The sequence below is a fragment of the Protomyctophum parallelum genome (assembly GCF_964188405.1).
Source record: "Protomyctophum parallelum genome assembly, chromosome: 9".
Classification (NCBI taxonomy): domain Eukaryota; kingdom Metazoa; phylum Chordata; class Actinopteri; order Myctophiformes; family Myctophidae; genus Protomyctophum; species Protomyctophum parallelum.
Window position 1 is genome coordinate 39,392,676 of NC_139706.1, and position 11,541 is coordinate 39,404,216.

An 11,541-nucleotide genomic window follows, 5' to 3' on the forward strand; every position below is an offset into this window, starting at 1 on the left:
CACACACACACACACACACACACACACACACACACACATCTCTATGTAGTGATACTAATATCACTGTGTGGATATTAGTCTTGTCCTTCTCAGTGTTAAATATTTTCTTCAATGTATATTTGCATATTGGGCTCTGGTGTGGTCCTGGTTGGCTCACCACCATTTTGGCTGTGAAGTCCTCCCACAATTGAGAGGGGCCAGACTTCTGGGACTATATGCATTGCAGAGGCAGATGAAGGCTGGCTACGCAAAGCTACAACATCTTGTGGGGGATGCACCTGGGGGTCCCAGCCCACAGGTTGAGATCCAGTGATGTACAGTACAAAGTGACAAAGAATCTTGTTGCAAAAGAGAAAATCATTACTGTTATTACTGTATAAACCCTGAAATGGATCATAGCTTTGGTGGTACATGGGTGGTATAAATACTGTACATGCATGAGAAAAATAAAAAAAAGACAAACATCGCAAACCTACTACTAGGCTGGGTGCTGGATCAAAAGTTCAACATACACAAATTAAATCCACACACCAGTATAATACTCCCACTTGCAGAATGTATTGGTATAACGTTTCGAGCTTCCTCACACCTTAACCGTTAAGGGAGAGCATGAAACTTGTTCTATTCAGTAGTAATGCATTTCCATTATGTTTTAACTACCGTATTTAATTTGAATCGTCCATAAAAAAGGTAAATAAACCGAAAAATGGAATGCAGTGTAGCACAATATAAGTTGAATAATTGTCTAAATAAAGCATTTATATTAGGAGAAATATCTCAGTGATCTATTTGAGTAAAACATTTATAGACTGCCTTGTGTGTGTGTCAAATGTTTGCGCTGTGGGAAAACAAAATAAGTACACAAACAATCATCATACAATGTCACAAAAAATGCGATGGCATAAAATGTACAAACATTTAATATTGCAATTACTATTTCATACTCTTCATAGTAATTGTATAGGTTTATAGTGACTGTACAGGTTGCTGTCTCTATCCCCATCTCCTGGTGTATTGCTGCCAGTTCATCAGACGCTCATCTCAACCACATACTGTACATACATACTTAACTTAACACCAAACATTAATACTTTTTGTGTTTTTTCACAGGGTTAACTGCTGGCCCCAGGGTTCCACCACACGAGGAGACCGAGGAGTGGAAGACTCTGCACCGAGCAGAAGGGTTCACAATAGGAAAGGGTTTGTGTCAGACGAGGTCCTTACAAACACCGAGCAGAAGGGTTCACAATAGGAAAGGGTTTGTGTCAGACGAGGTCCTTACAAACACCGAGCAGAAGGGTTCACAATAGGAAAGGGTTTGTGTCAGACGAGGTCCTTACAAACACCGAGCAGAAGGGTTCACAATAGGAAAGGGTTTGTGTCAGACGAGGTCCTTACAAACACCGAGCAGAAGGGTTCACAATAGGAAAGGGTTTGTGTCAGACGAGGTCCTTACAAATACCGAGCAGAAGGGTTCACAATAGGAAAGGGTTTGTGTCAGACGAGGTCCTTACAAACAAGTGTAAAATAAAAATAATAAATGGCACCATGCAGAGATTGTTGCAGAGATGTGCCATTTACTAATGAACCATCTACAAACATTACAGATACAAAAAACATTCCTCACACAGTTGTCCCAGCTGGTAGCCTACAGTACCCCCCAACTATACTGTCAAAACAAACGAACAAAACAAACCCCTTCGGCTCCAACTACAGTACACCCCTCTCTATGGCCCATTGGTACAGCCAGACAAGGTAATTGCTAGGATTAGATGATGGACAAAAGCTGGAGCACAGTGCACTAAATAAGGAACAATAAATAAGGAATACTCACGGGGCGTGGCACGGTCTCCTGCAGGAGGTTTGCACATGCAGTGTAAACAGGAACTGCAATGATGGAGTTTTCCAGCAGAGGTGCTAGATAGACGTGGTTTGCTTTTCCCCCAAATTTTTATTTATTTATTATTATTACAGCCTACTGCTGCACAAAGTTTGGGCATTGTGACATAGTCAATCAAACTTGTCTTTAAATAGAAAATCTTTTAGTGTTGTGAATGACCTGATGGTGAATGTGAACGTTAGCACAGTGCACACTGATGTAGGGGAAATAACAAAAATGTCATGATTCCCATTTCCCATGTCAGCCAACCAACAGTCGTTAAGACATCCCTTGACTACTTCAAAACTGCTCTCAAAGGGCACATAAGGATGGCAGCAATTCGAAACTGGCCCCGTAAAATCTGAATCCCCCACCGCTTTTCCCTCCACTGTTTCTGTCCAGTTTACCTCCTTTTATGATGATTTTCCTGTCTTTGATGATATAGAAGTGTATATTTGTACGTCTCTAAATGTTCTGATGAATTGAAAAGGGTGGACCCTATTGTAAACAAGTGTAATACTTTATGGTGTCGTCCACAGTTAAAAGTCTTTGTATTGAGTTGTGCTCGAAATGTACTGTAATTCTCCAAACTGTTAATGAATACTTCAATCAATCAATTAATCAAAAAGTCCACCAGACTCCCTTGGACCAACTAGCACCTCTGCTGGAACACTCCATCATCGCAATTCCTGTTTACACTGAGCATGTGCAAACCAACCGCAGGAGACCGTGCCACGCCCCGTGAGTATTCCTTCTTTATTGTTCTAGGTGCACTTCTTAGTTAGGTAAAAGTAGCAAAAGTTGTGGCAAATCTGCAAACAAAATGCGTACCACTAGCTTTCTTCATAGATGTGTTCATAAAGGTGTCTATCACAGATAGTAGAATCTATTCCAAGTATTAGTTTTGCACGAAAAACACTCCTTGGCCTAAAAACGGCGACAGCCGTTGGGATATCCTTAGGCCAAGGAGTGTTTTTCGCGCAAAACTAATGCTTGGAATGGATTCAGAATCATGAATACCCCCTAGTTTGACATGTCACATGTTAGTATGTTGTTAGTATAACAACAAATGAATATATACTGGTTGTCTATGGTGGGGTATACAAAAATGGCCATAACTGTTTTTCACGATATTTCCGGCAGAGCAGACCTCTCATTCTGTGGACTTTAATGACCAAATAGATAGAAAAAATACAAATAAAAAGTATGTCATGACATCACAGGTCTTCTCAAATTTTGGACGGCTGGCTCCCCGGCTATCTACACTTTGTCAGTCTTGGGAGTTACTGGGAGTATCAAACCAGAAAAACTGCCCCCGACAACAGGAGCCGCAGCACAGCACTCTCTCCGAGCTTATATCATGCAGACCAGAGATTGACTGCTGCTGCAAAGTCTATCACTGAATGTACAGTACATCCAGTGTACCACCACCAAGCTTCCATCCATAATTTCATGTACTGGAGTATGGATGGAAGCTTAATTGGTGACAAAGGCTATGAGTCTGTACCGTCAATGAACAGACCAGCCTATCTTCTGAAGTTAGTCAGTTGCAACTTGCAATGTAACTATGAGGGGGACTGTAACTGCCATGGCAAGATTTTTGCAAGAATGCAAGAATAGATGACAAGAGCACAGTGAGGGAGATGCCAGGGAGTTGGAAGAGTAGAGATAGTTGTATGTTTATTCATGTTATTTATTGTTTACAATAGCATACTTTCTTTTTGGCACCGTAGTTTTGTATTATGTGTTGATCTTTTTATCATATAGTGATATCACATTAATTTCACCCTTTTTTTTAAGGTGTGACAATAAAGTATTTCTGATTTTGAAAAGAATAAATCTGTTAAATCCTTAAAGATTGTCCATCTACTTCTGTTTCAACAGTTAGTTTAAATGAAGATGCATTTGTGATATATTAATAAAATGCTTTTTATATTTGAATATGCCCCCTGTGCACCCCCACCACCAACACACAAACAGAAAAGAAAACACCATAGACATCCATTGACGTATGTGTGACAGGGCGATATGAATTAACTATAGCCAACTACACCACCTGGGGAATTATCCCTTCACTAAATCCCACCCCAAAAAGCGATTGTCCAATGCCAATCCAAATAGTTTAGCAACGGTTGCTATGCAGGTCAAGCTTTCTTCGCTGCTAACGTGCATATTGGACAAGGATGGGTTGGAGATTGACTTAGTGAAGGGCTAATTGCGCCCCAGGAGATATTTACTAAGATATACATTCACACAGATCTGTGTCATCAGGGGCGTCAATATAGCTGGGGGAGGGGGGGTGGACTTAATGGCTGTTGGTTTTTGATATTACGTTAAGTTTTAATTGATCATAGCTATAGAGTGTCTCTACCAGGCGATTAAACACTGCGCCGCGGTAACACAATGTTTTGTAACGTGGGAGAGAGATGGAGAGACTTATCTCCGATTTCGGTGGTGCTTATGCCTGTGCACTTCAGGCCAGGTCACTTCAGGCCAGGGCTTACAATCATCATGAGCTCACAACGCGTCGCAACACGCGGTGAGCTCATGATCATGATTGTAAGCCCTGGCCTGAAGTGTTTTACGCACATTGACTCCTCCACACAGATTCGTTATACAATATATAAGGCAGGCAGAGACGTGTGTACCAAAATTACAAAAGGTTTTATTAAATCAATAAGTCAGCCAATATGGCAAACCAATTAATTACTGTATGTACAATTAGGACATTGTTATTCAACATTAAAATGGATGCAATTCCAAACAGATAAAACTACTAGTTAATCAAATACCAGTAAATACTAATTGCACTTCTGCAGGCCAGTACTGGGGGAAAGGGAGGCGGGCATGCCGACCGACCCAGGGTAGTGGCACCCCAATGCACTGCAAACTCAGTTAACACAAACATAATAGCAAACAGAAACAAAAGGGGGGTTACCACCACCACTGGGCAGCTGTCACCTGGTCCCACGTATTGTAGCTCCCCCAGCACCGGTCCTGTAATGGAAACAATAATGAGTACTATAAAACAACCCTATAGCAAAGCAGCAGGTGTGCCACTGGCCCCTGAAAGCACAAGCGGCTATGTTACACTACTGCTTAAAATACTGAATTTCACAGAGACAGAGATACACAAATGAAACCTACCGCGTTTTAGGAGGGCAACACGCACCATCGTGAAACCCCACTGGGAACAGAGCGGCATTCCGACGCATCGCCACCATGCCCACTGCGGAAATAGGAAACTGTAATAGCAAAGGTCCATGTTTATATTCTTGTGGCATGAAAGACAAATTAATGAACATAGCCTATAACTGTGAGGAGGACCGCCAACCATAGACTGTAAAAAATATGGACAAAGCGTTCTCCGGGTCTAACATGAACGTAAAATGAAGCCTGTCAGTATTGTAAGTCGCCATCTTTCTAGATCCGTTTGGGCCCAGCTGGCCCATTGGCTGGCCCAGACAACGAGGCGGGACTTCCCCCCTTCTTCTCTGTTGGTTTTTATTTTGACTCGAGTGGGAGGGGAATCCCGATCATAGACTATAACGGTAGCCACGCCCCTCAGAACATACGCGACTTTATGGTCATTTTTAAGTGGTGCAAACCACTTCTACATCCAGCATGCAATGCCCTGTACGTGTTTGTGTGTGTGTGTGTGTGTACCCGTGAGCAGGAGTGGTGTGCGCATGCGTGAAATTGGAACGAGAGAAGTATGTGACATGGCTGCTGCTGCTGCTGGACGCAAACGATACAATTGGAATGATACAAATTGGAACGATACAGAGAACCAATAGATGGGAGTTGCACCACTTGGTTCACACTGGTGTGATTTTTTTAATAAATGGGACCATAACTTTCCAAAAAGAATATTATGACATTAGAAATGAGACTTTAAACTAGTGACTGGAAGCAGAAAGTATTCATGACTATGTTTATTAAGGTAATACAGTCTAGGTGAAGTTGGGCCCAAATACATGGACCTCTATGGGGCTATGGGTTTTTCTGGGTCCAATGACAGGCCATTATATGAACTTTCAGGAAATCCCGATTTCCTCAGTGGCTTCACAAAATATCTGTCTGACTGCCCCCCTGCCGCCAACACATACCACCTGTGAGTGGTGAACTACACTGCACGCCCAGAGCAGGAACTCCAGAAGGAGTGGTAGCAGTGTAGCCCCAAGGCTACAAAGACACCAGCGGTCACGGTCAATATTATAATTCAGCAACAGATTGCTAATAGCTGGAAAGACACATACCTTCACCAACGTTAAAAACCCAAAACTGACGCCCAACATGCCAGCTTTGGATATGGGATGATGCACACACAGTGGGAAAGCGTGGCTTAAGTAAAAATGTCATTACTGACTTTAACTTGTAACAGAGTACATCTACATTGCGGTATTGATACTTTTACTTACTGTAAGTAAAACATGCGAGTACTTTTTTCCACCACTGTCCATTTGCACACTCTTCTGATTTTCTAGTGTAGTTATGGATCTCAGAGATAGAACGTGGTGTCAATGGAGGTCTGTGGCTTCATGCATATATACCAAACTGGGGGGTCCTTTTGAGAGTTATTGGAAGCAAATTCATAATTGTATCTTAGAAATGACAAAGGTTGATTTTCCCTTCTGCCCTAGGCTTTATATACTGGGTGACCCAAAGCAGGTTGCTCATTGTGATTATGTAGATTTCATCCTCACGGCTATCATGATTGGTAGAAAGGTTTTGATGAGGGGCTGGAAAGCAGGGGGGAGTCCCTCGTTTCAAGAGATTGGCAGGGTTGCGGCATATGAAGAAATGGCATATAGGAGGTCTGACATACTGGATAAATATATCCGTAAATGGGGAGGATATATAGGCTAATGCATATTGCTGTCAGAGATTTGTCTGTATTATCTTTTTTGTAAAGGTTTGGTATTAGCGTATTGTTTTGTTTTATTTGTTGTCTTAATTGTTTGTATGATTCAGACATTCCTTTGTGCTTAAACTGGAAAAAAGCAATAAAACTTTGAATCATAAAACGATCACATAGTGATATTTGTCAGGTGAAAGAAGCACTGGTTTCTTTATTTAGTAACGAACACTCCTCTCAACCGGCCGGTCTCAATCATAACATTACGTTACATAACATTGGGTGTCTCTAAAGATTTGTGTTACCTGCTTCCTGGTCATGTGACCTGTCACCTGTGAACTGAGTAACCATGACAGCAGTGTGTGTGGCAGCCAATCAGGACTAGGTCCTCAGTATGACTAGGTCTTGTATGCTACATTTCATGAGCTGTTGTTAGTCAGGTTTCACCCTGACGGAAAGAATAAAGTTTAACAGCTGATTTAGAGGTTTATCCAGACTGGAGCCGCGGCTGTTATCGGCAGTTGCGGCATCTGAACCTGCGTCCGACGAACGGACCGACACTGCCGCGGAACGGAGTTGTCATAATCCTCCCACCTTCCCCGGCAGCTGCCGCCCCTCCCCCCAGCAGCGCCGCGGCTGTTATCGGCAGTTGCGACGTCTGGACCGGCGGCCGCGAAATGGAGCAGCAGTGGAATGACATAATCGCCTCACCTTCCCCGGCAGGTGCCGTCCCTCCCCCCGGCCGCTGCCAGAGAATGCACTCGCTCCTTCTGGGGAGGGGGAGACTGCACCCCATCCCACACCAGCAAATCTAAACCTGCCATTAGGTCATCTTGGACTAATAACCCAAGGGGCATCAGGGCATGGCATGTTGTTCCATGTTAACATACTCATTTGCCTCTTGTCAGCAGGTCCATATGGCATTAAACCTGATATTGAAGCCGCAGCAATGCAAATTGATGCTGGAGTCAGGAGGGAAACTGTGTCCAGCAGAGAGAATATAATTGCTACACTTGAGGGAGACAAAGTTCACCTCCAGGAAGACGCACTGGTAGTCATTAAATGGATCACTTAACACACACCAAAGGCAGTGAATAATACAATAAATGTCATAACACATGAAGCTGAGTTAGTATTTATGACATTTTTGTTTCAATAGGCAGGACGTTGGAGAGAGACTGTGTTGTTGACTGTGTTGCCCGATGTTCTGTACACAGCTTGCTAAATATATTTTCCAGTCCCGTGATATGGCCATCAATAGTTATAGCAATCATTCAAATGGTATGTTACAGTTTCAAATCTTAAAAATTGTGTTTTTAAAACAAACATTGAACTAAAAACAAACATTAATATCTCTTCATTGTCAATGGCGTTTTTTAAAACAAACATTGAACTAAACACAAACATTAAACCTGTATATAGGAGTGCCCCTCAAAAACAAGAGGTCCAAGAGGTTTTGTCTGAATCGCTTTTTAATACTTTCCATTGTCAAATAAAAAATATAGCGATAACGGGCCAAGCAATAATAATTTAAAAAAAAGATATCGTTGCTGTCGGGAGGAAACCACCTAACTCCATTTTTGAGGTTTTAGTTGAACCAATGAGAAGTAGTAAAAAGGGGGTGCATACTTAGTTTAGACTAGTCATTGGTTAGACATGGGTTAAGGTTAGGATAGGTGTGCTGCCCCGTGGAAGGTTAGGTTTAGGGTGAGAGTTTGAGATAGGTTGTAGTTGTAGGACTAATGACTGGTCTAACCAATGACTAGTCTAAACCAAAAACTGTCTAAACTAAGTACTGCACCCGTAAAAAGTGCTTCGGACAAAACCTCTTAACTCCATTGGACCCTTAAACTGTCTGCTAAAGCAACTAACTCCACCACCTCTACCCTTCTCAATACCGGTATATAAAGTCACAACACCAACTTTCATGATGCAGTAGGCCTATTGCTTTGTTTTCCTCATTTCCTGATTTGTTTTTATTTTTATTTAATTTCCTTGAGACACTTCAGCTCAGATTGACCATAAACCATTTATTGCAAAGCTATTGCATGTTAGTATGGCGGTGTGGCTCTGCTTATGTGATATCAGATAATCTGCGTACCGAGACACAGGTCTGATATCACATTCAAAGTTTCCATTTTCAATTGAGTGCTGTAGCGCCACCCTTTGGCCAATGGTTGTGGGCTTCGCGTCTCCACCGTTTGGCATAGCCCTCTACCATACTGCCGCGTTTTGCGAAAACCGACTGCATGGTTAAGCCAGAACTGCAATATTTGGTGGAAGAAGAAGAAAAAACTTACATATAGGCTCCTCGGATATGGCCTCTTAAATAGAGGCTGACTTTCCAGTGTTACGCAGCCTGGACGAATACCGGAGACATACAGCTCTTCCTAGGATTGACTATATTCATTAATCCATGTATGTTAAGTAAAATCCTCATGGGGCCACTTTAAGATAGATAAGTTGAACAGAAATCAATGTGGAAAGTTCAAGATGAAAAGGAATCAGACGTGCAAATGAAGTCTGGAGTAGTAATTATCTTAACAGTAGTGATGCTGTACCCAGGGCATTTTCTTACAACAATGTATAGCCTATACCGCAAGGTTCCCAATTCGAACCTGGGCTCCCCCAGAGTTAGTGTCGAAGTGTCCTTGAGCAAGACTCTGAACCCCTATTGCTATTAGAACCCAGATGTGCAGGTTGGTGCCTTGTTGCATGGTTTCCTCCGGCATCTGTGTGTGAATGTAATGCACAATCTCTGTAAAGCGCCTTCAATAAAGGTGCTATATAAATGCACCATTTACCATTTACCCTCATTACCCCCAGCAAATTGAACTCTGAAATTCAGAATCAAGAAAAAGGTTTTGTAATGCAGAATTGAAATGCAATATTGTAGTACTGTGCTACCACAAAGCTCATAGGCATTAAAAGGTTGTGAGCAGAGAGATGGACAGAGGCACTTGAGACTGCTTGGTTGGGTGCTGTTTTATTGATGTCATTGTGCAGAATTGTTGCTGTGTCGGGAGACTTGAAAATTGAATAATAATTCACATAAATTATTATTTTAAAGTAATAATGATAATAATAATAATAATAAACTTTATACAATTTAAGTCGTATATTTGCCACAAATATAGTAAAAGATATCCCATGGAAAGTAAAATGTGTCTCTGTCCAGAAGAGGGTGCTGGTACTCCACCAGTCACACAGCAGCCCTCATTATCTTCAGATTGTTTATTCATTCCTTTTGGAACAAACTCAAAATGGAAGATTTATTGGACTCATGGAATGCCAAATGTCTAAAAAGAATAGCATTTTACAGTAATTATGTCTCTATATAAAATAAGTAAACAAACTGAAAACTGGGTGGTGTACTAAATTTGTAAACTTTTTGAGCAATTGGTTGTGCCAAAAATAATTGGCAATTAATTTGATCAAAATTACCATATAAGGCATACATGGAGGTGAATCCAATGTCACCAAGTTTTTCCTGTGGATGACAAAGTTATAGACACAACTCCATCAGAGTAGAGTGTGAAGCAACAATATTGATTAACCTTGCTTTTTCACTGTAACCAAATAAAAATAGTCTCATTACATATCTTCATTGCTGATCTTAATGCTCATGTTCTCAATATAAAATGTTATGCCTTGTATTTTATCCATAAAATCAATCAATCAATCAATTAATCAATTCAATCAAGCCGGCAAAAACTAGAGTTCTCAACAGGCCCGAAAATGAAGGCCCTCATCAAACCCGGCACACTCAAGAGAATGTCCCCGTTACCACCCTTAGATCTCCATATATGGAACTGACCTATTCTGACATTATGTTGATCTGACCTCATCAAACCCTGTACACTCAAGACATGCTCCTTATATGGCCAGTCTAATTCATTCCATGTTGATCTGACCCCCCCATGCCAAAGCGCCAGCGCTCGCCCAGCAGTCTGCCGTCAACGAGGCGGATACGTGCAAAGCTGCACGCAACCTCGCACTTTAGGGCGAATGGCGCTTCTCGCCCTTAGGCGTCTTACTGGTAATGTATTACCAGAACACCAAACCAGCACCGACAGCACTTAAGGAGTGTTCTTCCTGCAGTAGCCCCCATTGCCCATGGTGACCAATCAACTTACATGTACAAAATAAATTATGTAAAATAACACACATAAATCCCCCCAAGACGTTTCACATGAAAATAATAACCTATAACCTGACAATAACACAATAACAATTTGTGTGCGCCCCGAGGCATGCTGGGGAATCCCCCTCCTCCCTCAGCCACTAATAACCAGGGATGTTAAAGTACTAATGAAGTACTGATCAAAGACAACTCAACACAACACTTCTGTGGACAGTTTGTTAAAGGCTTGTCACATGAAAGAATTATGTTTGATCGATCGCCTAAACAAACTACAGAGTAAGGAGAGATAAAACGCAGAGCTGGAGGAGTGACAAGCTAGTGTGAGGTATTACAGCACACCGACTGGGTAACTCTGAGGTCTAGTGAGATGCTCCCGGGGCAAGAACTTTACTGAGTTTGTATGGAATTAGAACAGACTCATAATTATCCGTATCCGTAAAAACAGATTTGTACTCGTATAGGCAATTCGTAACAAACAGTCTGTAAGTGTAAATCACATTTGTACCTGTAAAGTAAAATTTGTCTCAGATTTGTAATTCAAATTTTCACTTCTGTGTCTCAAATACCCACTTTTGTGTCTCAAATTCAAATCTGTGTGTCAACTTATACATTTTAGAAGGAGATTTATTTGTGACTCTCCACTGATTTGTGTGAGTAATT